The sequence below is a fragment of the Bos javanicus genome, chromosome 27 (assembly GCF_032452875.1).
Source record: "Bos javanicus breed banteng chromosome 27, ARS-OSU_banteng_1.0, whole genome shotgun sequence".
Taxonomy (NCBI): Eukaryota; Metazoa; Chordata; class Mammalia; order Artiodactyla; family Bovidae; genus Bos; species Bos javanicus.
Genome location: NC_083894.1, coordinates 36656010 through 36681608, shown reverse-complemented (window position 1 = coordinate 36681608; position 25599 = coordinate 36656010). Strand labels below are relative to the sequence as shown.

General features: G+C 49.8%; 1 protein-coding gene and 1 long non-coding RNA gene across 7 annotated transcripts in view; both read left to right on the top strand.

The window, feature by feature from the left end:
* Positions 1–25599, top strand: part of ANK1 (ankyrin 1) — a 242434-nt gene that overhangs the window by 34036 nt on the left and 182799 nt on the right. The window lies entirely within an intron of this gene.
* Positions 9118–23905, top strand: LOC133240043 (uncharacterized). Of its 2 annotated transcripts, none has more exons than XR_009734081.1 (3): positions 9118–17183; positions 21072–21687; positions 22936–23905. It is a non-coding gene; the product is annotated as an uncharacterized LOC133240043 (long non-coding RNA). The 2 variants fall into 2 exon arrangements; XR_009734080.1 differs by lacking the exon at positions 9118–17183 and adding an exon at positions 17191–17306.

Here is a 25599-nt window from a genome sequence, read left to right as displayed (position 1 = left end):
ACTGGAGTGGGCTGGCATTTTCTTCTCCAGGGTGTCTGTGAAAGTGCCTTAGTCGTGTCTGACTCTTTGTGACCCCATGGACTATACAGTCCATGGAATTCTCTAGGCCAGGATACTGCAGTGGGTAGCCTTTCCTTCCTCCAGGGGATCTTCCCACCCAAGGATCGAACCCAGGTCTCCCACATTACAGGCGGATTCTTTACCAGCTGAGCCACAACCCCAGGAGAACTGAGAGCAGAGACTCAAATAGGTATTTGTCCATTCACGTTCACAGCAGACTATTCGTAATAGTCAAAACATGGAAGCAACTCAAGTGTCCAGTGATGGATGAAAGGAGAAGCAGAATGTAGTTCATACATACAATGAAAAGTTATTTTTAGCCTTAAAAAGGAAGGAGATTCTGACACACGCCACAGCATGGACGAACCTTGAGGATAGTATGCCGAGTGAAAATAGCCAGTCACAAAGCGACAAATACTGTCTGCTTCCATTCAGATGAAGTCCCTAGAGGAGTCAAGTTCACTGAGACAGAAGGTAGGAGGTGGTCACCAGGGGCTGGGGGACGGGGTGGGGAGCCATTGTCTCATGGACATGGAATTTCAGGGCTGCGGGATGAGGAGAGTTCTGGGGACAGCTGGGGTGATGGGCATGCAACAATTGTAAATGTACTTAATGCCACTGAGCTGTACCCTTAAAAACGCTTAAAATGGGAGATTTTATGTTATGTATATTTTACCCCATTAAAAAGAAAAAGGAAAGTTCAATTTGGGGAAAGGTCGAAGGCATACAGATTACCACTGGGTGGTCTTGTGTATCTGAAAAGGGAACGTAAGGCAAGGGGGAGGGCAGCTTCTCCACGGAAGGGGTGTCCGCAGAGGCCCTCCAAGTTCAGAGGAAGCTGGCGTCGGGAGAGGGGAGCGTGGGCAGAGGGGCTGGTGGTGGCCAGGTGTAAAGTGACTTGTACCCCCGGGTGCTGGAGGCCCGTGGAATGGCCGTGTCACACTGGCAATTTAGGGAGACCTTCCAGGATCGCTGTGGTCCACGGCTCTGAGGGATGCTGCAGAGATAGGGGAGCGATGGTGCTGGGGAGGAGCCTGAGGGCAATGGGAGGCGATATGGGGTTCAGCTGGGAGCTGCTGGGAGCCGAGGGAAGTGGGGAAGGCAGGTGGAGAGGAGCAGTTCCCCAGCCCCTACATTGGGAAGAGGGGAGCTGAGGAGGCAGGGTTCTAGCCTAAGGCCCCCCACCCCGGGCATCTGCTCTAGTAGCCAGTGGTGGGCATAGATTTGGCATTGGGGAGGAAAGTTTGGGGCCTTCCCTAGTGGCTCAGTGGTAAAGAATCCACCTGTCAATGCAAGAGACACAGGTTCAATCCCTGATCTGGGAAGATCCCACATGCTGCGGAGCAACTAAGGCCCCACACCATAGCTACTGAGCATGCTCTCTAGAGTCCGGGAGCCACAGCTACTGAACCCATGGGCTGCTACTATTGAAGCCTGTGCTCTGCAACAAAGGAAGCCACTGCAACGGGAAGCCCGCACTCCTCAATGAAGACTAGCCCCCGCTCAACTAGAGAAAAGTCTGCACAGCAACAAAGACCCAGCATGGCCAAAAATAATAGAAAAGAGGGCAGAGATCATTTCCTTTCTTTAAAAAAAAAAATTAGAGAAAAGACTGAAGCCTTGGGAGAAGGCAGAGATGCAGGCTTCAGTTCAGTTCAGGTCAGTCACTCAGTTGTGTCCGACTCTTTGTGACCCCATGGACTGCAGCACGCCAGGCCTCCCTGTCCATCACCAACTCCTGGAGTTTACTCAAACTCATGTCCATCGAGTCAGTGATGCCATCCAACCACCTCATCCTCTGTTGTCCCCTTCTCCTCCTGCCCTCAATCTTTCCCAGCATCAGGGTCTTTTCAAATGAGTCAGTTCTCATTAGGTGGCCAAATGATTGGAGTTTCAGCTTCAGCATCAGTCCTTCCAATGAAAATTCAGGGACTGATTTCCTTTAGGATGGACTGGTTGGATCTCCTTGCAGTCCAAGGGACTCTCAAGAGTCTTCTCCAACACCACAGTTCAAAAGCATCAATACTTTGGCACTCAGCTTTCTTTATAGTTCAACTCTCACATCCATACATGACCAGTGGAAAAATCATAGCCTTAACTAGACAGACCTTTGTTGTTTAATATGCTGTCTAGGTTGGTCATAACTTTCCTTCCAAGGAGCAAGTGTCTTTTAATTTCATGGCTGCAGTCACCATCTGCAGTGATTCTGGAGCCCCCAAAAAATAAAGTCTGTCACTCTTTCCATTGTTTCCCCATCTGTTTCCCATGAAGTGATGGGACCAGATGCCGTGATCTTCATTTTCTGATTGTTGAGTTTTAAGCCAACTTTTTCACTCTCCTCTTTCACTTTCATCAAGAGGCTTTTTAGTTCCTCTTCACTTTCTGCCATAAGGATGGTGTCATCTACATATCTGAGGTTATTGATATTTCTCCTGGCAATCTTGATTCCAGCTTGTACTTCTTCCAGCCCAGCGTTTCTCATGATGTACTCTGCATATAAGTTAAATAAGCAGGGTGACAGTATACAGCCTTGACGTACTCCTCTCCCTATTTGGAACCAGTCTGTTGTTCCATGTCCAGTTCTCACTGTTGCTTCCTGACCTGCATACAGATTTCTCAGGAGGCAGGTCAGGTGGTCTGGTATTCCCATCTCTTTAAAAATTTTCCACAGTTTGATCCACACAGTCAAAGGCTTTGGCATAGTCAATAAAGCAGAAGTAGATGTTTTTCTGGAACTCTCTTGCTTTTTTAATGATCCAATGGATGTTGGCAATTTGATCTCTGGTTCCTCTGCCTTTTCTAAATCCAGCTTGAACATCTGGAAGTTCTCGGTTCATATACTGTTGAAGCCTGACTTGGAGAATTTTGAGCATTACTGTGCTAGCATGTGAGATGAGTGCAATTGTGCGGTAGTTTGAGCATTCTTTGGCATTGCCTTTTTTGGGATTGGAATGAAAACTGACCTTTTCCAGTCCTGTGGCCACTGCTGAGTTTTCCAAATTTGCTGGCATATTGAGTGCAGCACTTCCACAGCATCATCTTTTAGGATTTGAAATAGCTCAACTGGAATTCCATCCCCTCCACTAGCTTTGTTTATAGTGATGCTTCCAAAGGCCCACTTGACTTTGCATTCTAGGATGTCTGGCTCTAGATGAGTGATCACTCCATCATGGTTATCTGGGTCATGAAGATCTTTTTTGTATAGTTCTTCTGTGTATTCTTGCCACCTCTTCTCAATATCTTTTGCTTCTGTTAGGTCCATGCCGTTTCTGTCCTTTATTGTGCCCATCTTAGCATGAAATATTCCCTTGGTATCTCTAATTTTCTTGAAGAGATCTCTAATCTTTCCCATTCTATTATTTTCCTCTATCTCTTTGCATTGATCACTGAGGAAGGCTTTCTTATCTCTCCTTGCTATTCTTTGGAACTCTGCATTCAGATCCTTATATCTTTCCTTTTCTCCTTTGCTTTTCACTTCTCTTCTTTTCACAGCTATTTGTAAGGCCTCCTCAAACAACCATCTTGCCTTTTTGCATTGCTTTTTCTTGGGGATGGTCTTGATCCCTGCCTCCTATACAATGTCACAAACCTCCGTCCATAGTTCTTCAGGCACTCTATCAGATCTAATCCCTTGAATCTATTTCTCACTTCTACCGTATAATCATAAGGGATTTGATTCAGTTCATACCTAAATAGTCTAGTGGTTTTCCCTACTTTTTTCAATTTAAGTCTGAATTTGGTAATAAAGAGTTCGTGATCTGAGCCACAGTTAGCTCCCGGTCTTGTTTTTGCTGACTGTATAGAGCTTCTCCTATCTTTGGCTGCAAAAAATATAATCATTCTGACTTCGGTATTGATCATCTGGTTATGTCCATGTGTAGAGTCTTCTCTTGTGTTGTTGGAAGAGGGTGTTTGCTATGACCAGTGGGTTCTCTTGACAAAACTCTATTAGCCTTTGCCCTGCTTCATTCTGTACTCCAAGGCCAAATTTGCCTGTTATTCCAGGTATTTCTTGACTTCCTACTTTTGCATTCCAGTCCTCTATGATGAAAAGGACATCTTTTTTGGGTGTAAGTTCTAGAAGGACTTGTAGGTCTTCATAGACCTGTTGAGCTTCAGCTTCTTCAGCCTTACTGATCAGGGCATAGACTTGGATTACTGTGATATTGAATGGTTTGCCTTGGAAATGAGCAGAGATCATTCTGTCGTTTTGAGATTGCATCCAAGTACTGCATTTCAGACTCTTTTGTTGACTCTGATGGCTACTCCATTTCTTCTAAGGGATTCCTGCCCATAGTAGTAGATATAATGGTCATTTGCATTAAATTCACCCATTCCAGTCCATTTTAGTTGACTGATTCCTAAAATGTCAATGTTCACTCTTGCCAACTCCTGTTTGACCACTTCCAATTTACCTTGACTCATGGACCATTCCAGGTTCCTATGCAATATTGCTCTTTATATTATCTGACTTTACTTCCATCACCAGTCACATCCACAACTGGGTATTGGTTTTGCTTTGGCTCTGTCTCTTCATTCTTTCTGGAGTTATTTCTCCACTGATCTCCAGTAGCATATTGGGCACCTACCGACCTGGGGAGTTCATCTTTCAGTGACCTATCTTTTTGCCTTTTCATACTGTTCATGGGGTTCTCAAGGCAAAGATACTGAAGTGATTTGCCATTCCCTTCTCCAGTGGACCACGTTTTGTCAGATGCAGCCTTGGGAGAAGGCAAAGCACTGGTCCAGGTGGATCAGGAAGGAAGGAAGCTGTTTGCTTACTCGTCCAGCAAGTGTCCGCTGAATCCAGTTGAAGTCAAACACCATGGTGGGCACAGCCAGGGGATACATGTCCCCTTAGTTACATGCTCAGGGAGATGGGCTGAGTGCTGGGTGCGGACTGGGCCCTCCCTAGGAATACAGATGGGGGGAGGCCCAGCTCAGCCCCAGAGGAGGCCCTGCTGCTCCCAAGAGCTGGCATCTTTAGACGGTGGCTTAAAGCCCCTCCTCAGACTCGCTGGGACGCCAGGGCCAGGGCCAGCCGTGGAGTTAGCACAGCCCCTGAGAGCAGCTCACCTCAGGGCTCCTTCATAACAGGCAACATGGTTCCTATCAACCCAGGAATCCCATGGGGCACGTGGCCGAGTCTCTTTCTTTTAATGATTTTTACTTGAAATTTCATTTATTTTCATCTGTGCTGGGTCTTCATTGCCGCACGGGCTTTTCTCTAGTTGCAGTGCTCAAGCGTTACTCTCTAGACGTGCTGCTTCTCATGCGGTGGCTTCTCCTGTTGCAGAGCCCGGGCTCTGGGGCACACGGGCTCAGGTGCTGTGGCTCCCAGGCTCCAGATTACAGTTTCAATAGTTGTGGCCCCTGGGCTTAGTTGTTCCGAGGCATGTGGGATCCTCTTGGATCAGGGATCTAACCCGTGTCTCCTGCACTGGCAGGCGGATTCTTTACTACTGAGCCACCGGGGAAGCCCGTGGCCAAGTTTGTAATGTGTGAGTCTGTGGCAGTGAAGTCTGCTCGCCCCCAGCAGTGCAGAAGTCGGCAGCCTTATAAGTTCTGGGTTTGTTTGTTTGTTTTTGCCAAGACTAAAATAGGGAGTTTGTCCCGGCTGAAAACTTGGGCATCTGCGCTCACAGATCCACACTGGGGCATCAGGCTGTTTGCACCCATGGATCCGAAGCTCATGGGGTCTCTGGAGGCCAGAGGATCCGAGGGACAGAGCCTGATGGAGTCTGGAGCCAGGCCTGCACTCAGAGCTCACAACCGGGCTCCAACTGGGTGGCAGGAATGGGCACGATGTCCTGGGTCCCTGGGGGCATAAGGCTCCCTGAAGGAGAGTTACCTGGATGCCCCTCTCGTTTGCTTGGGATCAAACTGGTCTGCATTCCAGCCAGAGACACCTTTCCTGGAGGCGTAGCGGGGTTGCTTGGGCTGTGGAAGGTTTAGCTGATGTTGCTGGAGGCGCGCTCAGTTGTGCCTGACTCTTTGCAACCCCATGGGCTATAGCCCACCAGGCTCCTCTGTCCATAGGATTCTCTGGGCAAGAGTACTGGAGTGGGTTGCTATGCCCTTCTCCAGGGGGAAGGTTGAGTAGGGAACACTTTACACAAAGCTAGGCATTCAGCTTCATATGCACGCAGCTTGGACCAAGGGTGCCTGCAAGAGAGAGGCAGGGAGATGGGTCCCCTGTGGTCCTGGGCTGCTCAGCACACACTCCACATCCATGGGTTCAGTGATCCGCACAGGGAGGGTGTTGGAGGGCCCCGAGTGATCTCCCTTTCTGCTTCACTCTCTCTATGCGAATCTCCCGAAGGGCTTACTTTGCCTTAAATTCTTCTGTTGATTTTATTGATGACGAACCAGTGGTTACGGTCTGCTGTTGTTTATGATGCAGCCCAGCATGGTCACCAGACAGCAAATCCTGCACTCTGACGCGAGGCCCTTTCCCGTAGAAGGACGAGCCCTGGGTGGGGAGGGCCTGGGGCTTAGATGGATCCTTCACCATTGGGCACACCCGCCAGTGCCTTCCTCTGCAGGACAGGCTGTCTGCAGCCCCAGTGGCCTCGGACAGTCATCCCGGGGCTGCAAATAAGGAGACCTTTGTATTGGCTTTTTCGTATATAATCCAGTGGGAGAAACACTATTCCAATCAGCTTTTGGGTGAAATGGCTAAAGAAAGATAGCACCGAGCCGACTCATTCTTTGCACCTGGTGTTATGTAATCAGAACAAACCTGAACTGACCTCTGGCGCTTTTTCAGTCCCAAGACTCTCAGGAACAGCCTGAAAGGAGGAGTGTTCGCTGCTCCAGGAAGGAGGAAGCCTCAGCTCTGGGCCCCAGTCCACCTCGCACAGCTTGTCTGACCTTCCTCAGGCACCGTTATGGGCCTCAGCTGTTTCATCCACAAGATGGGGTTACTAACATCTCACTGACAAGGGTGCTATCGGAAAAATTCTTCAGCTAGTCCAGCCTGGGCCTTCACACCCAAAGCTTAGATTCCATGAACATCATTCAAAGCAAAAATGTCTTTTTGTTTATTGTGTGTGAATAGGCACAATAACATGCATCCATTAATGTGAATTCATGGGAAAAAAAAAAGGCAAATTACCAAGCAGTACATCTTGCATGATGTCCTTTTGGTCAGTAAGTAAATATTTGCAAACTCCATGTGCCTAGGAGGACGGCCACCAAGTTGTACACAGTTTCAAAATTACTTTTAGCCAATGAGAGTGTAATGATTTTTTCTAAGAAGGCATGTTAGTAAAGTAGGATACGAGTCTCTCTGAAGACTTAGCAAGAGAGGCAGAAATCCAGAGAGTGGCTGCAAGCCCCTACCTCAACCCCAGGGTTCCTCGTGTGTTCATTTCTGCCCCGGGGTCATTAGGCCTGGCTGTTGCTGATGGGCTCGCTGGGGGGCTGGCGGATCATGAGTGTGGGGGCCTGGGGATGGGAAGTGACCCCTGGCTTAGCAGCAGAGTACAGACTCCCAGCTGGCTTTTCTTCCGTAGCAGAGCTCCACCGTGGCACCCTCATAAAGTGTGTTCCATGGGTTCTATTGCAAAATCGAACACTTCTGGCTTCAGACAAACTGCAGGGCCTCTTGGTCCATTTCTTCTGCGTTGCAAATGGATGAAGTGGTTCTGGGTTCTCGGCTAGTATTTCAGCCCCTCATCCCAGTGTTTCTAGGATGGAGTGTTTCTGAGGTTGTTGAAATGACAGGGGGGTGTCCTGGAAGCGGCGGTTGAGCACGTGTGACCCGTTCATATCACTTTTGCTGGCAGCGTGGCAGCCTGGTTGTGGAAATGTTGACTGGACCTCGGGCGTTGCTCTGGGCGCACGGGGTGGTGCTCCAAGGACCCGCCTCACCCCGTCTGTTCCTCATTCGGCCCCTAGGGCACCCTAGGAGAGCCACCTCCTGGAGAATGTTCTTAGTTACCTGGATACTCCTTCACTTCTGTGTTTCCCCCGAACTTGAGAGAGATGCCTACGTGGAAAACAACAGTTCCTGTTGTTTTTGCTTACTTGGTTTCAGGCACCATCCTGTGAGCACCGCCTGTACTGACCCTCACCACAGTCCTTGGAAGGGGACTTTCTTTGTTCCCACCTTACAGATGAGGAAGCTGAGGTTCAGGGAGGTTAAGTGAGCCGCCCAGGTCACACAGCTAGCGCATCCACTGTAACTCACAGCCCTGAGCGTGGCGCTTACCCTCCAGGTGTCTCCTGAGTACCTTCTCGGGGCAGTGGCGGGGGGCTCACCGTCTGGTCCCGGCCACGTTTTCACTCTGGGTGTTAGGTTTGGCCTCGACTGTTCGTTGACTGCCCTGTCTCCTTCGCCAAGGGTGGGGTGGGGGTGGCGGGCTCTGGCCCCTTTAGACCTTAGGAAGCCTGGCCCTGAGCCCCAGCCTTGGAGCTGATCGAAGCAAGATTGCTCCTCTTACCCAGAGGCAGCAACCAGGCCAAGCAGGACTCTCCAACGTGGGGCATAAATCTTGAGCTATTCTTGGCCTGCAGAGACAAGATTTTAATGACCTGGCTCCTCTGGGCTTTGGAGACTGTGCAGAATTTTAAGGAGTCCGTGAGAACTGCAGGCCCGCCCTGCCCCCTTGGCCCCTGCCTGCATCTTGTCCTCAGCGTCTGAGCAGGTTCTGTCTGCCTGTCTTGTTCGCTGATGTAGCTATCAGGAGGGCGGTGTCCTTGCTGCAGACCCTACCGTCTCTCTAACCGTATCTGCCTCCTCACTTTCCCTTCACTGCAAGGGACCTCTTGGAGGCAGAGGTCTGGCACGACAGCGGCAATTTTTCAGGGAATGTGGTCGGTGGGCACATTAATTCTGCCGGGTGACTGGGGCCAGGGTCGAGCTGCCCTGTGTGACCGCGGCCCCGCCGACCCCCGCCTGGACCTGTCGGACTCCGGTTCCTTAGAGGTCGGAAGCCAGCCATTCATAACCCTGTGCCCGAGCTGCTGCATGGGTAGTTTCATTCCTGGCAACAGTAGCCAAGGAAGAAATCCATCAATATGTTATTTATTGAGCACGTAGTCTGTAACTGTTGAAAACAGTAGCCACTAAAGCAATCTGGATTTAAGAAACTCAGCTCTTGCCAGAGGGCCAGGCCCCGGGAACAGCCTTCTAGGTGCTGACGGCCCACACTGTCCTCCTGCCCCCAGTCCACAGAGCCAGCCACCCGCTGTCCCCTTGTGCCTATTCCTGCTCCCCAGCCCTAGGCTCTTGTGGAGCCCCGTAGGGTCTCAGATATCCCCTCCCTGTGGGACCACCCAGTGGTAACCCCGATTCTGATGCCAGATTCCAGGCCCCTGTTCAGCATCCTTCTTCCGCTAGGCTCCATCTCTGATGACCGTGACAATGTTCCTGGGTGACCCCTGCTCTCACTCCCACCTCCCTTCCCGCTCTGAATCCTCTCTGCTCTTCACTGCCCGTTGTCTTCCCTCCCCCCAGCAGCCTCCTCCGTCACCATCACCCCACACAGGTGTTGAGAAGAGCCTTGATCTGTTCAGTGCCCTCAGGGGCATCCCAGACTCGGCGTTTGTGTAAGCAAGTCCCTTAATCCACGTACAGCCCTGTGAAGTAGGTTTCATTATTGCCCTTCTCTGCTGTTTGTTTTTTCAGACCAGGAGACTAAGGTGACCTTGCCCTGTGTTTTATAGGTGGTAAGTCAGGGGGACAGCATTCAAACCACGGTCTGCCTGCCCCTCTGAGCCCAAGCTCTAATCAGCAGAGCCTCAGATGCCCCCGGGTCTGCACTTACTGTCTGAATGGCTCACCTGGCTCTTGGTAGCCACGACCCTTAAGTCGTATTGTCTTTTTTAGGGACTGTGCTCATTTTAACTACACCCCGAGGACCACCCCCATGGTACCTCCCCCAGTGACTCACATGGAAAGAAGTGTTAAAAAATTGTTTCTTGACAGTTGATGTTGGTGTTACCCTCTCAGCCCAGGTGGATTTTTCGCAGAATTCCTCAATCAATGTCTTAGTATAAAGGGATGAGTCAAAGAGGGGGTTCAAGGTGTGTGAGGGGGAGAAGCTTTCTTGGGGAATCTGTCAGTTCTCATGAAGGAAAAGGAAAGGAGAGGGCGAGACTGTGAAATAATATGTGTTAAGCACCAAAGCGTAATACACAGTAGTCACTTTTTGAATGCGTTGTCTGAAAACTACGTTGTCTGAAAACTACGAGGTACTGTTATTATTCCTGCTTTTCAAATGAGAAAATGAGGCTCAGAGAGGTGAAGGGGCTTTGCCAATATCCAGAACTATTAAGTGAAGAATTGGGACTCAAAGCCAGTTTTCTCTGATCAGACTCTGTATAGTTCCCACTCTGCACAAATCCTTTTCTGTCTAATTTCTTAAGTAACCTTTAGGCCAAAGGTTTAAGTCAACTCTCATTGGTGTCGACATTTGATAAGGTTCAGGCATGTTAGAAAACCAGAGCAAAAGGCTTCAAGCTTGCATTTCTATCAGGGTTTGTTAACCTAGAATTTCTGGACCCTAGAGATTCTGCAAATAGCTCTTAAGAAGTTCCCTTAAAATTAAAAGCAAGAACGGTATTCATGTGCATTTTCCCTGGAAGAGGGAAAGGGGCCTTTATCAGCTTCTCACAGGTATCACGACTCAGAAAAAGGTCAAGGGCTTCCAGTTTAGAGGGAAAGGAAACAGATTCCCAAAGGAGAGTTCATCCGTAGACTTCTGATGGAGGCGACGTTGTCCTGGGTCATTGGCAGAGTTTCACGTGCGCTTGGGAGGGAGTCAGTGCCGGAGGGTCTCCCCAGGCCCCTTTGAACCTCTGGATCAAGATGTCTTGGCTCTGCATCCTTGGAGCCTGCAGCCTCCAGGCCCATCCTGGGCTGGGTGATGGATAGGATGTGATAGACCGTGGATGGTAGGGAGCCAGGACCTATAGGATTTTCCACTTGGCGGGGGCAGGTTCCGAGGGAGGCTCTGCCCTCCTGGGTTAATGCATTCCGATGAACTTGCTGATGCCAGGGGAACAGAGGGCAGAGATGTGTCTAGGCTGCAGGACACGCTGCAACGTAACGTCCAGTTCTGGATGATTCAGTGTTGTCGTGGCATTCACATTTATAAAAGTAGAGTCAGTTATCTCGGGTAAGGCAGAGCGCTTCCTCTTGACTTCTCTCACTCAGAATAATTTGATTTCCAACGTGGCCAGAAAACAGTGGCTCTGTGGGTTTTTCCGCACATCTAGTGGCTTCTTTCATTGAGTTGGACTGTGAAAAATACTCTCTAAACATGACCCAGTGATCTGAAATGTTGACAGGAGGAGGATGCCTTCTCGGCAGTGTGGTTGGCCCATGCATGGTCCAAACGGAGGGCTTGTCTCAGGCCTTGCAGCCCACTTTCTTCACCTAGCGATAAATGATGGGAAGAGGATGAATCTAGAGATGACCTGGATTCTGCAGGGTCCATACCTCTGTGACTTTGATCACTTCACGTTTTCTGGGTCCCATCAGAGAGTGTATCTTGTTTATTTACATAATTGTCCAGGCATCTGCCTATCTGTTTGGCTGTCTATCCATCTATCATTTATTATCTCTTCAACTAACATTTCTTGAGTATGAGCTATTAACCAACACTGCCGTTGGGAACGCGAAGATAAATAAAACATAGTCTCTAAGCTCTAAATACTAGAGCAGAGCTTCTCAATGTCAGCGTACAGACAGATCCCCAGGAATCTTATTAAAAGGCAGGGTCTGAGTTGTGGGTCTGGACCCAGAGTTGTGTGTTTTTAAGATGCTCACAGGTGGTGCTGATGCTGCTGGCCTGGCAGCAAGTGACTCCAAGGTCCTTAATGTGTCCCCCATCTCCTCAGCATCATTGTGAGGATCCAGTATATAAACTGTTAGTGTCAGTCACTCAGTCATGTCTGACTGCGATCCCATGCACTGTAGCCCTCCAGGCTCCTCTGTCCATGGAGCTCTCCAGGTAAGAATGCTGAAGTAGGTGGCCGTTCCCTTCTCCAGGAGATCTTCCCAGGGATTGAACCTGGGTCTCCTGCATTGCAGGCAGATTCTTTACCATCTGAGCCACCAAGGAAGCTCCAATGTATATAAAGGTACCTGTCAAATAGGATGTTTGTTCTTGCTGGATTTCAAGACAGTTGCGTGACACAGATGCTTCTGCTGGAGGTGTTCTTGGCCACCTGGTTGACTCAGGGGAATCAGGGCCAAGCTGAGGTACGTGGATGCTGAAAGATTCAAGTTTTAATCTTGATTTGAAGTTAGGTCAGTTTCTTTCTCATATTTTTTTCCCTTATAGGTTATTACAAAATACCGAGTAGAGTTCCCTGTGATACACAGGTCTTTGTTGGTTATCTATTTTATATATAGTAGTGTGTAGATGTCAATCCCAGAGAACCTTATATATATCTGCTTCACAGGTGAATCCTACCAAACATGCAAAGAACTTATACCAATCTTTCTCAAACTCTTCCAAAAGACTGAAGAGGAGGGAACGCTCTCAAAGACATTCAGTGAAGCCACCATCACACTGATACCAAAGTCAGACAAAAACACTACCAAAAAAGAAAATTACAGGCCAATAGCATTGATGAATATATTCATAGGAATATGTATTCATCTCTTTATATATGTATACATATATATGAATCACTTTGCTGAAAATAGCACAGTATTATAAATCACCTATACTTCTATTTAAAAAATATCAAGCAGCCACGTACAGCAAGTCCCCTCTTCCTGCTTCCCCTCCCTCTGTTTCATGTGAGCTTTTCTACGAAGGATGTTCTCTCTCTCTCTTGAGATTACTCTGTCCCTGTATCACCCACAGGACCTCAGACCACCCAGTAGGGAACAGCAGCCTGCTGCAGAGAGACGTGGTTTTGCTATTTAACTACTCAGCAAGATTGGCAGCCATATTAAATAGCCAAACATTTAACCCAAGGTGAATTAGTGAAAAAATCCTATGTTAGGTTGGTAAGGATGTCAACCTAACAAAGGTATGTCTGTCCTTTTTGAGGCAATGGTATGTATCTTATTCCGAGGTTGAGCATGGTACCCCTTTGTTAACTGGTGCAGTGTTAACCCAAGGAGCGATGACCTTGTGTTTTGGTAAGAACACCCGCACTCTTTAAGTGTCTGGTATAAGGTGGTAGGGGTGTGAGGGGATTGAACTGAGAGGAGACAAGAAGCAGTTTATTCTAGTCTCATCCTTTCACTCTCTTTAAGATATAAAAATTAAAATAAATGTGATTTGTAAAAGCAGTACACCAACCTCACCTAGAGCACAATCAATACTAAAATTTCAAGGTGAAAGATTACCCAGAGGAAGAAAAACATGAAGTGTTCGGACCCCAGAAGAAGGAAGAAATCTAAAATATATTTCATTGATCTCATCAGAGCATTTTTAAGTTTGCTGGTTTTCACAATGCAGAAATTCCAAAAGTTTATTTGAACACTGCACTCAGAAGACATTGTAAGCAAAGTTGCCAGAACATTTTCGTAGAGTAAATCATTTTTCAGCAAACCCTGGTTCTCTTTGGCATTTTGGTATCAGGAGGAAAGCCAGGAAAGAGAGCAGTTTTATTCTCTTGTAAATTGATGATGATCCCGTTCCTGAAAAGTTGAGCATCAAATGAATTTTGTAAATTGAGTCTTATTTTTGAATGCACTAGGGGAATCCCATAAAAACAAGAAGCCTTTTGGTTAAATGAATACTTTCTCTTTCTCACTCTCTCTCTCGTTTTGCAATTTAAGATTTTCTTTCTAGGTCTGGAATTTTGTATCTTTTGTCTGATCAGAGCAGGGACCACCTGTGGATAAAGAGAAGGGAAGGAAGAATAATCAGTCTCATCACACTCCTCGGGGTCCAGGCTAGGAGACCCTTTCAGGGAGTCCGGCCAGATGCAGGGGTCCTCTGAGCAGCCTTGTACATGGCAGGTCTTCAGGAGCCAATGAGCCCACATCCCAGATGGTGAGGGCGCCAGGCAGGGGGCCAGGCCAACCTGGGTTTGGCTCCTGGCTCTGTCACCAACCAGGTGTGCCCTAGAAAACCCATCTGACCTCAGCCCCTGCAGGTCCTCAAGTTCATGATGAAGCTGCTTCCCTTAGAAAGTGCTGGGGGGCGAGCCAGGACTGCACCATGCAAACAACAGATGCTCCGTAAGCGGTGGCTGCGTTTAGGGAGGGTTTCCCAGGTGGCTCAGTGGTAAAGAATCCGCCTGCAGTGCAGGAGACATGAGTTTGTTCCTGGATTGGGAAGATTCTCTGGAGAAGGAAATGGCAACTCACTCCAGTATTCTTGCCTGGAAAATCCCGTGGCCAGAGGACCCTGGTGGGCTACAGTCCATGGGGTCACAAAGAGTCAGACATGACTGAGCGACTAAACAACAGCAATCGAGTGTTTTGGTGCAGAGTCCCTTGACCCAACGGGGACATCCTGTGTTTTCCACACTTCTCTCTTTCTTGTCCCTACTTTAGCTGTTCTTACCATCTCCTAAAGATGGTCTTTCTCTCTGAGATCTGTGTGGGGAGGGCCATGATCAATCAGCAGAGTTTCTCACAATGTAACCAGAATGTCACAGTCACCATCTAGGTGTTTTGTTTTTTTTTTTTTTTTTGAATATTTGGCGGTGAGTTGGTTGCTAAGTTGTATCCGACTCTTACTATCCCACGGACTGAAGCCTGCCAGGCTCCTCTGTCCATGGGATTCTCCAGGCAAGAATACTGGAGTGGGTTGCCATTTCCTCCTCTAGGGGATCTTCCCAGCCCAGGAACTGAACCCGGGTCTCCTGCATTGCAGGCAGATTCTTTACCAATTAAGCCACAAGGGAAGCCCCTTTCAATATTTATTTTTATTTACTTACCTGGCTATGCCAGTCTTACTTGCAGCATGTGGGATCTAGATCCGCAACCAGGGCTCAAACCCAGGCCTCCTGCATTGGAAATGCAGAGTCTTAACCACTGAACCACCAGGGAAGTCCCTTACCATCTAGTTTTTACACCAACCTGCTGCCCCCATGTTCCCTGCCCAGGACAGAACCTTCAGGGGGCCCCTGGCTCTTAACTGACCTGCTGTCTGTCTCACGGCTAATGGCTCAGAACAGCCCCGACTCTCCATACTCCTCCTGCCTCCTCTCTCCTACCCTGGATGCTTTCCAAGGTGTCCCTAGGCCCTGCGGCCGCCCCTGCAAGGCTCAGCATCCCTAACGTTGCTCTCCTTCCCTCCACTTGAATTTCTCCCCCTAGGAAGATGTCCAGGGCTCAACCACCTATGGAGAGCCTGGTCTACCAGCCTTCATCCTAAAACCACAGAATAGGGTGCTGATATCTGACTGAGAAGGTCCCAAAGACCAAGGATCACCGTGCCGAGAGCCCCCAGTCCCGGTTATTTTTCTGAGCTGTCTGAGCTGAGCTAGCACACATTATCTGCATTTGGCAGAAGCTTTCCATACTTGGAGGCAAAGGAGCCATCCATCCCCAGAGGCAGAGAGGCTGAGGAAAGGGACCACAGGCAGGAGGGATGGAGGGGATGAACGTGATTGAGAGCTCACGCTGCTCTGGGACCAGTGCTGGGCCCTCCACATCGGGTTAGCCTCGTGAGAACCCTCTGTGCCTCCGGGTCCCCTGAGTCTGGCTGTAGGAGATTTGGGTCCAGTTGGTGGCAGGTCAGACCCTGGCCTTCCAGTTGAGTCTGTAACGTCCCTGGCCGTTCTTGGGCCTGACGAAGCCTTTGAGAGAGGAGAGGGAGACAGCAGGAGGAGCTGCCGAGCAAGCTGATGACCGTGCCGTGCTGTCAACATCGATCCAGATTCGATCGATTTCTGTCTGTGAACTCTGCAGCCCCGCTATTGATCCTGAAGCACTAGAATCAAAAAGGAAAACGTCTTCCTCTCAGAAGGTGGGCATGCCGGCCAGCTTGAGTGCTGGAGCGCCTTTGGAGTGAGGGGACACAGGTCAGATTCCCGTGGAGGGGACCTCCCTTCCAGAGACCACTGGACTCTTCTTGAAGGACCTCCTTGAGGTGGCGTGGGGATGTGCGAGTGGGCTTTGGCTCCAGCTCAGCCACTTGCTTTCCTGGCGTGTTGCACATGTTTTTCACTCATTTGTTTTCCATTCAGTAACCATTTATTGAGCACCTCATGTATACTGGGTACTTGGAATACATGAGTGAAGAAGTTCAGCCTGACACCTGTTTTAACAATGTTCCTTTTTTCTTGCTTGAGGAGGTCACTTTATTTTAAATTTTTATTATGAGGAATGTTAAATATACCCAGAAGAAGAGTTTTCACTAACCGCCCTCCCCATTACAGGGCACTGTAACGTGTGCTGGAGAGGTTGCCGTGAGACCTGAAGTCAGTTACTGAGCCCCACCAAACCTCAGTTTCTTCATCTGCAAGATGGGGGAAATGTACTTCCCTTAGAGGGCAGTACAGAGGACTGAAGGCTGCGCTTAGGGCCCTGCGTGCAGGGTGGGGAGGGCCTCATACCCATGAGCAGACACAGGGCTGCAGGGAGGACTCAGTGAAAGGATGGCGTAGCGATGGGGGAGGCATGGCACCAGTGGGCCCAGGGACCATTGGGGCCATGGTTGGACGCTGGTTGCTTATGGCAACTGCCTGACCAATAGCGGAGGCCCTCAGTAGACGATGATGATGAAGATGACGGTGGTGACGGTGGTGATGGTGGTGATGGTCCTTACAGTGATCATAATAATGGTGATGACAATGATGGTGATTCTAATGATGCTGGTGGTGGTAATCACGACTGTGGTGATGGTGGTGGTGACGGAGGTGATGGTAGTGATATGGTAATGATGATGACATTGATGGTGGTAATCATCATCGTGATGATGGTGGTGGTGATGATGATTATGGGGTGGTGAGATACGTTTTCTTGAATTTAAACATGGTTGATAAAAAAGAGAGAAGAGAGAAAATTATGTGCTAAGGAAAGGAAGTGAAAAGATCACTTAGAAGAGACGTCATCCTGTTCAGTGAAAATAATACATTAAATATGAAAGTATGAAAATGCTGAGATGACGTGAAACCCCCTAGTGTGGGTTGAGGACCTTCCATGTGCAAGGCATCAGGCTGCACGTTCTGGGGGCTCACGGCTCACAGTCAAGGTCAGGCGTTTTGCCTTTGCCTTCAAAGAGATTATCTTTGGGGGAGACACAACACAATCTCCTGATAAATTTTGACAAGTATTATTTAAATAGCAGCCCAACACTGAAGAAGAGCTGACACAGGTGAAGTGGATTAATCGGCCGTTAATGGTGCAGATGTTAAATGCTCCAAGGTCAGAGGAGAAGAGATCCCTTCAGGCAGAGCCATCATCAACCTCTTCTGATAGATGAGTTTCTGTTCAGTCCTCAAGGATATGTGACAGACACAGAAAGTCCCTCAAATATGGTTCAGAGGTCAATGCAATAATGTCAAGTTTGATTCAAACTTGAGTTTGCATAGAGTTTAGTGAGTTTTAAATAATTTTTAGGTGTGGTTCAAATCTCTGGGTTCCTATCTGGCACTGGAGAGAAGAAGCCCATTAAACAAAGCTTCAGGGCAGGCTGCTGCCCCCAGGCCTGGAGGCTGGGTTGCGTGCAGGTGGGGGAATGACTTAGCAGCCAGCCTTGGGCAATCCACCTCCCTGCTTGGACTTGGTGGTTCCAGCTATAAAATGGGAGTAACCAAACCCTCCACATGGCAGGGATTGTTGGGAGGATTACGAGATGACTTGAGGGCACAGTATATTCAGCTGTACAGACTCGGGTTGTTTACAAGTTGGTCTCATCTAATCCCACTTTCAAAAGGGTGAGTTTTTCCTTCACCCCCCAGGGACCCATTTTTCCCGGCCCCCAACACCCTGGGTGGTTTGATGAGAGACAGTCGACATAGGACAGAGTCTTGGGCAGAGATGTGAGTGTCTCCAAGCCAGGCTCTGGGCCAAGGGTAAGAGAAGACATTGGTTCTGTCCTTCTGTGTCTGGCTCTACAGAGACAAATGATGTCAAGCTAAGGGGGTGAGTGGCTATTGGTGTTTCATGTCTACAGGTCTCTTGGGAGGTATTTGCATTTTAGCCAAGACCTTATGGAGATTGTACTTTATGCCAAGAGAATTGCTCCTTGATGGAAATCTTGGAGGTTGAGAGATCTGGTGATAAAACTCTGGATACTTATCAGGAGGTATGTATTAGATTTTGTTACAAAATAATGTGTGTAGTATCCGATGTTGTTGTTCAGTTGCTAAGTCATGTCTGGCTCTGCAACCCCGTGGACTGCAGCACATCAGGTCCCTCTGTCCTCCGTTATCTCCTGGTGTTTGCTCAAATTCGTGTCCATTGAGTCGGTGATGTTATCTAACCATCTCGTCCTCTGCCAATCCCTTCTTCTTTTACCTTCAATCTTTCCCAGCATCAGGATCTTTTCCAATTAGTCGGATGTTCGCATCAGGTGGCCAAAGTATTGGAGTTTCAGCTTCAGCATCGGTCTTTCCAATGAATATTCAGGGTTGATTTCCTTTAGGATTGACTAGTTTGATCTCCTTGTGGTCCAAGGAACTGTGTGTAGTAGAGGTCTATTTTTTAAAGAAAATGACAAATCAACTGAATAATCACCATGAATACCATTCACGCGCATAAATGCATGTACGCAAAGATCCACAGAGTCGCACATCAAACTGATAACAACTGTGAATTTGGGGGAAATCTGGGATGGAAGGTAGGGTGGCCAAAAAGAATTCTAGTCTTCTCTATGATGTTTTGGTTTTGTTTGCTGCTAAGTCACCTCAGTCGTGTCCGACTCTGTGCAACCCCCTAGATGGCAGCCCACCAGGCTCCTCTGTCCCTGGGATTCTCCAGGCAAGACTACTGGAGTGGGTTGCCATTTCCTTCTCCATCGGTTTTGTTTGGGGGAGAATATACTCATGTGTCAGAATAGGGAATTTGGAGTTGGAGCACTGTGTGTTCCTTGAGTCTCCTCAGTGTAAATGAAAATGAGTAAGCTCTCCTGTTGGCCCAGATGGTAAGGAATCTGCCTACAATGTGGGAGTCCCAGGTTCGATCCCTGGGTTGGGAAGATCCCCTGGAGAAGGGAAAGGCAACCCACTCCAGTATTCTTGCCTGGAGAATTCCATAGACAGAGGAGCCTGGTGGTCTGCGGTCCTTGGGGTTGCAAAGAGTTGGACATGACTGAGCAACTAACACACACACACACACACACAGTCTTCAATGAGCTGTCATGGGGACTGAATGAGATGATGTGTAAGTAGCTGCCGTCACAATGCGTGGCACAGAGAACTCCCTCGAGAAGAGCCAGTGTCATCATTCCTTCTGTGAGTGATTGGATGCTCACCTGTCCATTTCCTCTTCCTGTCCCACAGGAAGACTACATTTCCCAGCCTGCCTTGCAGCTGGCAGTCACACTGCCAGCTCTGGCTGATGAACTGTGTGCAGAAGTGCTGTCTACCTGTCCTCACCACAGATCCACCCGCGCCATCCTCCTCATGTTTTATCTCCCCAGGTTAATGTTAGATAAATGTGTCTCAGAGGACGTCTACTCAGAAAGCCACCCGACTCACATTAGACGGTGACACAAGCAAAAAGCAAACGAGTTTGTGTTGAACCACTGAGATTTGGGGGTTGTTTGCTGTCAGCGCGGATGTGATAATCAACCCAATGTATCGTTTCCTAAATCCATATTGGAAAATCCAATAAGAGCTGATTGTGAAATTGCTCTGGGCTGTGAAGGGGCCCATGCGGAACTGGCCAGGCTGGGCAGTGAGGCTCCTGAGAGGAGGGCCTGGTCTCAGACTCCGGGAGGGCCAGGGATGGTGGGTGGGAGAAGGGCTCAGAAAGAGGGCTTCCAGGCCTCCGCCAGCTACAGAGAGGAGTCTCCATCTGCAGATGGCTGCTGCCGCTTCTCGAGTTACAGGAGAGTCTGTGGATCAGGCAAGGCTCAGGTCCCAGGATCAATTCTCTGCAGGCTGATAAGAGACTGGATTGTTGTTGGGGATTGGCCGTTGCCCAGGCCAAAGCAGAAAACCTGCACTGTAAGCAGTAATTAAGAAGCGATTTGCCCTTGGCCCCTGTTCCTGGGACGAATGCCAGGCCCTGGAGCCGGCTCAGCTGGGGGCAGGTGACACGCGCCCACAGGTGCCTCGGCCCAAGTGGGCCGGGGCAGAGCCCTGCCCTAGCTCTGGGCCTGGCTCCTCTGACGCTCCTGTTCTGTGGGTGAATACTGCTGCAAAGGGGGGCTTCTAGGGCATGAAGGTGAGCCAATCCCGGGGGCAAGCTTGCTGGTGTGAAGGGCACTGTGGAAGTGTCAGTAGCCGGCTGTGTGAACTTGGCCACAACACAGCCATGCCCTGGGCCTGTTTTCTCTTCTCTGCCACAGCCAGGGGGGGCCTGTTTGTCCAGTTCCGGACCCAGGGAGATGATCCGGGTGCTGACAGCGTCCCTGCCCTCTTGGAGCTTCCAGTCTGGTTCATCAGTCCATGTCCTGCAGACAGGCAGTCTTGGGGGCTGTGGACAGTGAACCCTGAAACTGGAAGCTTCTCCCTTTGCAGACCAGATAGTGGAGCTGAGTTTGGGGATGAGGTAGGGAGAAGCGATGGAAGAAAGCAGGACTTGTTGGTGAGCCCAGTGTATAAACATTCCGCACATCTCTGTAATATATGCAGTGACATATACTTTTTTGCCTGTGGAAGCTTAAAATCGTGTTGGTATATTTAAGACAGTTGTGGGAGGGGAGGGAGAAAAACAGATGGGAAGGAGGAACAGAGAGGCAATTTCCTTTTGCCTTGACTCTGGGCGGATTATTTCGTGGGAAGGCACGGTTTATGTTCCTCTTGGCGAGCCGTTTCCTACAGTTAATCATCCCCACCCCCCGCCCCCCACGGAGGTAGGGGAGGCGCTGCAAGACAGGAGTGACTCACCGGTTCACCACCAACCCCCCAAGTCTCAACCCCTGCTCCCCAAGGCCCACACCTTCCCATCTGGGGTCTCTTGTGCCTTCTAGGGAGCAGCCCCAGCAGCAAAACCCCAGCCAGGAGGCCACCAAAGGATGAGAACTGAGTGAACAAGTTGCCAGCCCACTGGCTCAGACATTCCCATCTTCGTGTGATGAGATCGGATGCCCTGCTCTTTCGGGGGGTGAAGTGTCTCTTTCAGGATAAAAATGAACAGGTGGATTAGTTTAGTAAGAAAAAGGATTTGCCTTTTTCTTCCCTGCAATCCTGTGGCTGGTGCCAGGGCTCGTCTCTGGCCCGGGGAGGTGCAGGGGGCTCCAGAAAGCTGATCCAAGGGCGCCTTCTGGGCTCCTGCTTCCGACCTGCCCTCCCTAGCCCTGCCCACCCTACCCACCCCCACTGGGACTGCCTCACTTGACTACTTAATGAGAGCAACAGCTTACCTTTGCAATCTGACTTATAAATGACACAGCTCTTTCAGACTTTTTTCTCCCCTTGTTTGTTCTTTGTCGAGTCTCTTTGTTGGTAGGTCTGTATCTCGAGTGGTGGGGAGGTTAAGTGATGTGCCTAGGACCAGTGGAGCCTGATTCTGTATCCCGTGGGCTTCCCAGGTGGCGCTAGTGGTAAAGAACCCCTCTGCCGATGCAGGAGACAGAGGAGACGCAGGTTTGATCCCTGGGTGGGGAAGATCCCCTGGAGGAGGGCATGGTAAACCCACTCCAGTGTTCTTGCCTGGAGAATCCCATGGACAGAGGAGCCTGGCAGGCTACAGTCCATAGCGTTGCAAAGAGTCAGACAGGACTGAAGCGACTTAGCACGCACACATGCCCTATATCCTGTGCTTGCCCTTGCAGGGCAGCACTGTGAGGGGTGGGGGGCATGGAGTGTGTGTGATGGGATGTCTGTGTGTGTCTCTGCGTGCAGAGGGCCGTGCTGTGTCTGGAGTGTGTCTGCATGTGGTGGGGTGTGTGCCTGTGTGTGTAGGGTGCAGGGATGATGGAGGTGGGGGAAACTGTTGTCTGTGTCCGCTCATCGTGGGCTGCCAGGTGCCTGTCCATCTGCCTTCTCCCCCCGGGCCCGCCTGGATTCCTGCAGCTTCCATGTTGCACCTGAGTCAGCCATCCTTATGAGACCAGGTCACACCCGTGGTTTGCCTGTGGGCATTCCCGAGAGGGTACCAGGGTTGAGCAGGTGGAGGGTGGACAGGGGCCGGGTGCAGCTGGCTCCTGAGACATCAGTTTCAGAAGGCCAGGGACACGGCCACACCTGCTGGCTCCCTCAGTGACAAATGTGTGGTGTCACGATGGGAGACTTCTGGAAGCCCTCTCGACTTCCCTTTCTCTGATTGCCAGACTGCACCATGTCTGGGGCTAACGAGCTCCATGCACATATAAGCTGCTGGAAATTCGTTCCCAAATCACCGCCTTCGAATCTCGAGAGAGGTCCCTTGTGTCGTGTTCTGGGGTTTGGTGAAGTCCGCATCCCCAGGTCCCCCTCCTTGAGATTCCCCAGACGCCTATCACATCGTCCCTTCAGCCTTTCCAGGAAGGCCTGGGGCTTGACTGCCCCACAGGACAGAGCGACTCTTGCAACCCCAGCCACCTGGTCCGCATCGCTACCGAGTGCGGGCTCTGTGTTGACCCAGGGCCGAGCTTTGCCTGCACAATGTCATGCCTTCCAAGTAACTTTATCCGAATGATGGATGCAGGTGGTTCACTGAAGGCAATGGTTCCCCCCCAACCCTGCCCCGTCTCATCCAACCCCATCCCCCAAGAAAGCATCTTTAACAGCTTCTCCATGCAAGTCTTCGGGTGGCTGTCTCCTGTCTTGATATTAACATGCTCTTGGTTAGTCTCCACCGCAGTCCCGAGGGGCAGCTGCAGTGGAGACTAACCAAGTGTCTGAATTTTACAGATGAGGAGACTGAGTCTTAAAGGAGACATGTGCTTTCTTCAGGGTCCCCGGAGCTGGGACACAGCCAAGCCACGGCCCGCCTCCCTGCCTTTACCTGAAAGCCACAGTGCGTCCAAGAGGCCACCCTGTGCATCTGCTCTTTCTGCCTGGCTGCCCCCGGAGCTCTGGCCCCCTCGCCACCCGGAGGGGGCTCCTCTGGCTCCAAGGCCGGGCTAGCCATAGGCACAGCGCCCTCTAGCTTCCACCCAGCTCGGAGCATGGCCATCACCGGAGCTCTAGGATCACAGTCTGTTTCTTCTGGAAGTGATGCTCCCAGGAGACAAGAGCTGGTGGCTGAGGGGTGTGCGCTGCTCTGCCCGCCCCACGGCAGCTGCCTGAGCATGCTCCAGGGAGGAGGGGGCAGGTGAGTGGTGGGAAGCATCACTTTTCTCCCTCCCGCCCTTCCTTCCTGCTTTCCATTCAGCTTTATCAAGGCATAACTGATATATTAAAAAGCTATATGTGTAATGTGTATAATCTGATGACTTTGGACACATGCGTGCACCTATTATGCCATCACCACACTCATAGTGGTAAACATATCCATCGCTTCCAAAAGTTTCCTTGCATCCCTTTATTTTGTTTTGATAGTTTGGGTATTTTTTTCCTGTTTAAGAACACTTAGTATGACATCTACCCTCTTAGCAAACTTTAAAGGGCACAATGCCAAGTCGTTAACTGTGGGCACAGAGCTGCACAGCAGCTCTCTGGGACTTGCTCATCTTGAGTAGTTGTCTGTATCCACCGAACATCCCGCTGCATTTCCCCGCCTGCAGCCCCCGACAACCACAGACCCATCATCCGCACCTGTGAGTTTCAGTGCCCTGGGTGCCTCGTATAGGCGGAGTCAGGCAGTGTTTGTTCTGTGACTGACTGACTTTACTCAGCATAGTGTGTTCAGGGTCCATCCATGATGTCAAAAGTGGCAGAATTTCCTTTCCTTTAAGGCTGAGTGATATTTATTATATGTGTATTAACCACATTTGCTTTATCCATTCATCTGTCGAGGGATATGGAGGGGTTTCCATACTATTGATACTTTGAATAATGCTGCGATAGACATGGGGTTACTAATATCTCTTTGAGAGCCCAGTGTCAGTTCTTTCAGGTATACAACCTGAAGGGGAGTTGCTGGATTATAAGGTGGTCTTATTTTGCATTTTTTTAGGAACCTCCACACTAGTTCTGAAAGCAGTCTCACCATTTTACACGCCCACCAACACTGGACACGGGCTCCTATTTCTCCACCCCCTCACCCACTCTTGTTACCCTTTTTGATAACAGCCATCCTGACAAGTGTGAAGCGACAGGAAGGGTCACTTTCATTTTCAAGGGGCCACTTTTTCCTTCTTGGCATGCGTATACTGCTACTGAGGCTTCCACAGCGGCTCAGTGGTAAAGAATCCACCTGCAGTGCAGGAGCCACTGGAGATGCAGGCTCAGTCCCTGGAGGGGGGGGGGGGAAGATCCCCTGGAGGAGAGCATGGCAACCCACTCCAGTATTCTTGCCTGGAGAATCTCATGGACAGAGGAGCCTGGCAGCCTACAGTCCGTGGTGTCACAGAGAGTCAAACCCAACCGAAGTGACTTAGCATGAACGCATACTGCTGTTAAAGTCAATTGTGTTAATGGACTGAATGTTTGCGTTCTCCCCAAATCAACGCAGTGAAGTTATAACCCCTAATGTGATGGTGTTGGGGGTGGGGCCTTTGAGAGATGGATAGGGTCAGATGAAGTTGTGAGGGTGCACCCCTCATGATGGGATTAATGCCCTTATAAGAGGAGGAAGAGATGGCAGAGCCTCAGCTATGTGGGGACATGGCAAGAAAAGAGCCATCTGCCAGCCAGGAAGAGGGTCCTCACCAGGAACCGAGTCAGCCAGCACCTTGATCTTGGACTCCCAGCAAACTGTGAGAAAAGTAGTGCCTGTGTTTAAACCACCCTGTCTAAGGTATTTTGTGATAGCAGCCCAAGTTGAATAAGACAAATTGAAATGTGAAAAAGTAGACAGCTGTAAGTTTAAGTGGTACCACTAATGAGTATGCATGTCTTATATTTTTAGAGCAATTTTAGATTTTCAGAACATTGCACATACAGTACCAAGGGTTCCCATACTCACTGCACCCAGGTTCTCCTGTTGTTAGCACCTTAGCCTGGTACACTTATTACAGTTAGTAACCCAAAGTTGACACGGTTTGTTTCACTGGAAGCCCACTTTGTTCAGGCTTCCCTAGTCCTCTCCTCACGTCCTCTTTCTGTTCCAGGATACATCCCTGACGCCATGCTACATCTTGTCATCGAGGGTCAGGCTCCTCTTGGCTGTGACGGTGTCTGACTGTCCTTGTTTTTGATGATGTAGACAGTTTGGGGAGCCGTGGTACCCACTGGTTTCCTAGGATGTCATTTGGCCGATCGGCTGTTTTCCTTTCCTGGGAAGGCGAGGTCCCCGCTGAAGCTGTCCAAATCTTACGTTGGGAAGTTCCTGCCGTGGGTGAGGATTTGGAGCTAAATAGACCAATTTTCCTGGGCAAAATTTCAATCAAAGGAATTCTCACCCCACCCATCTGTGCGAGCTGGAAATGGAAGCCGCATCCAGGGCGGGGAAGGGGGTTAGCCAAGCCTGTT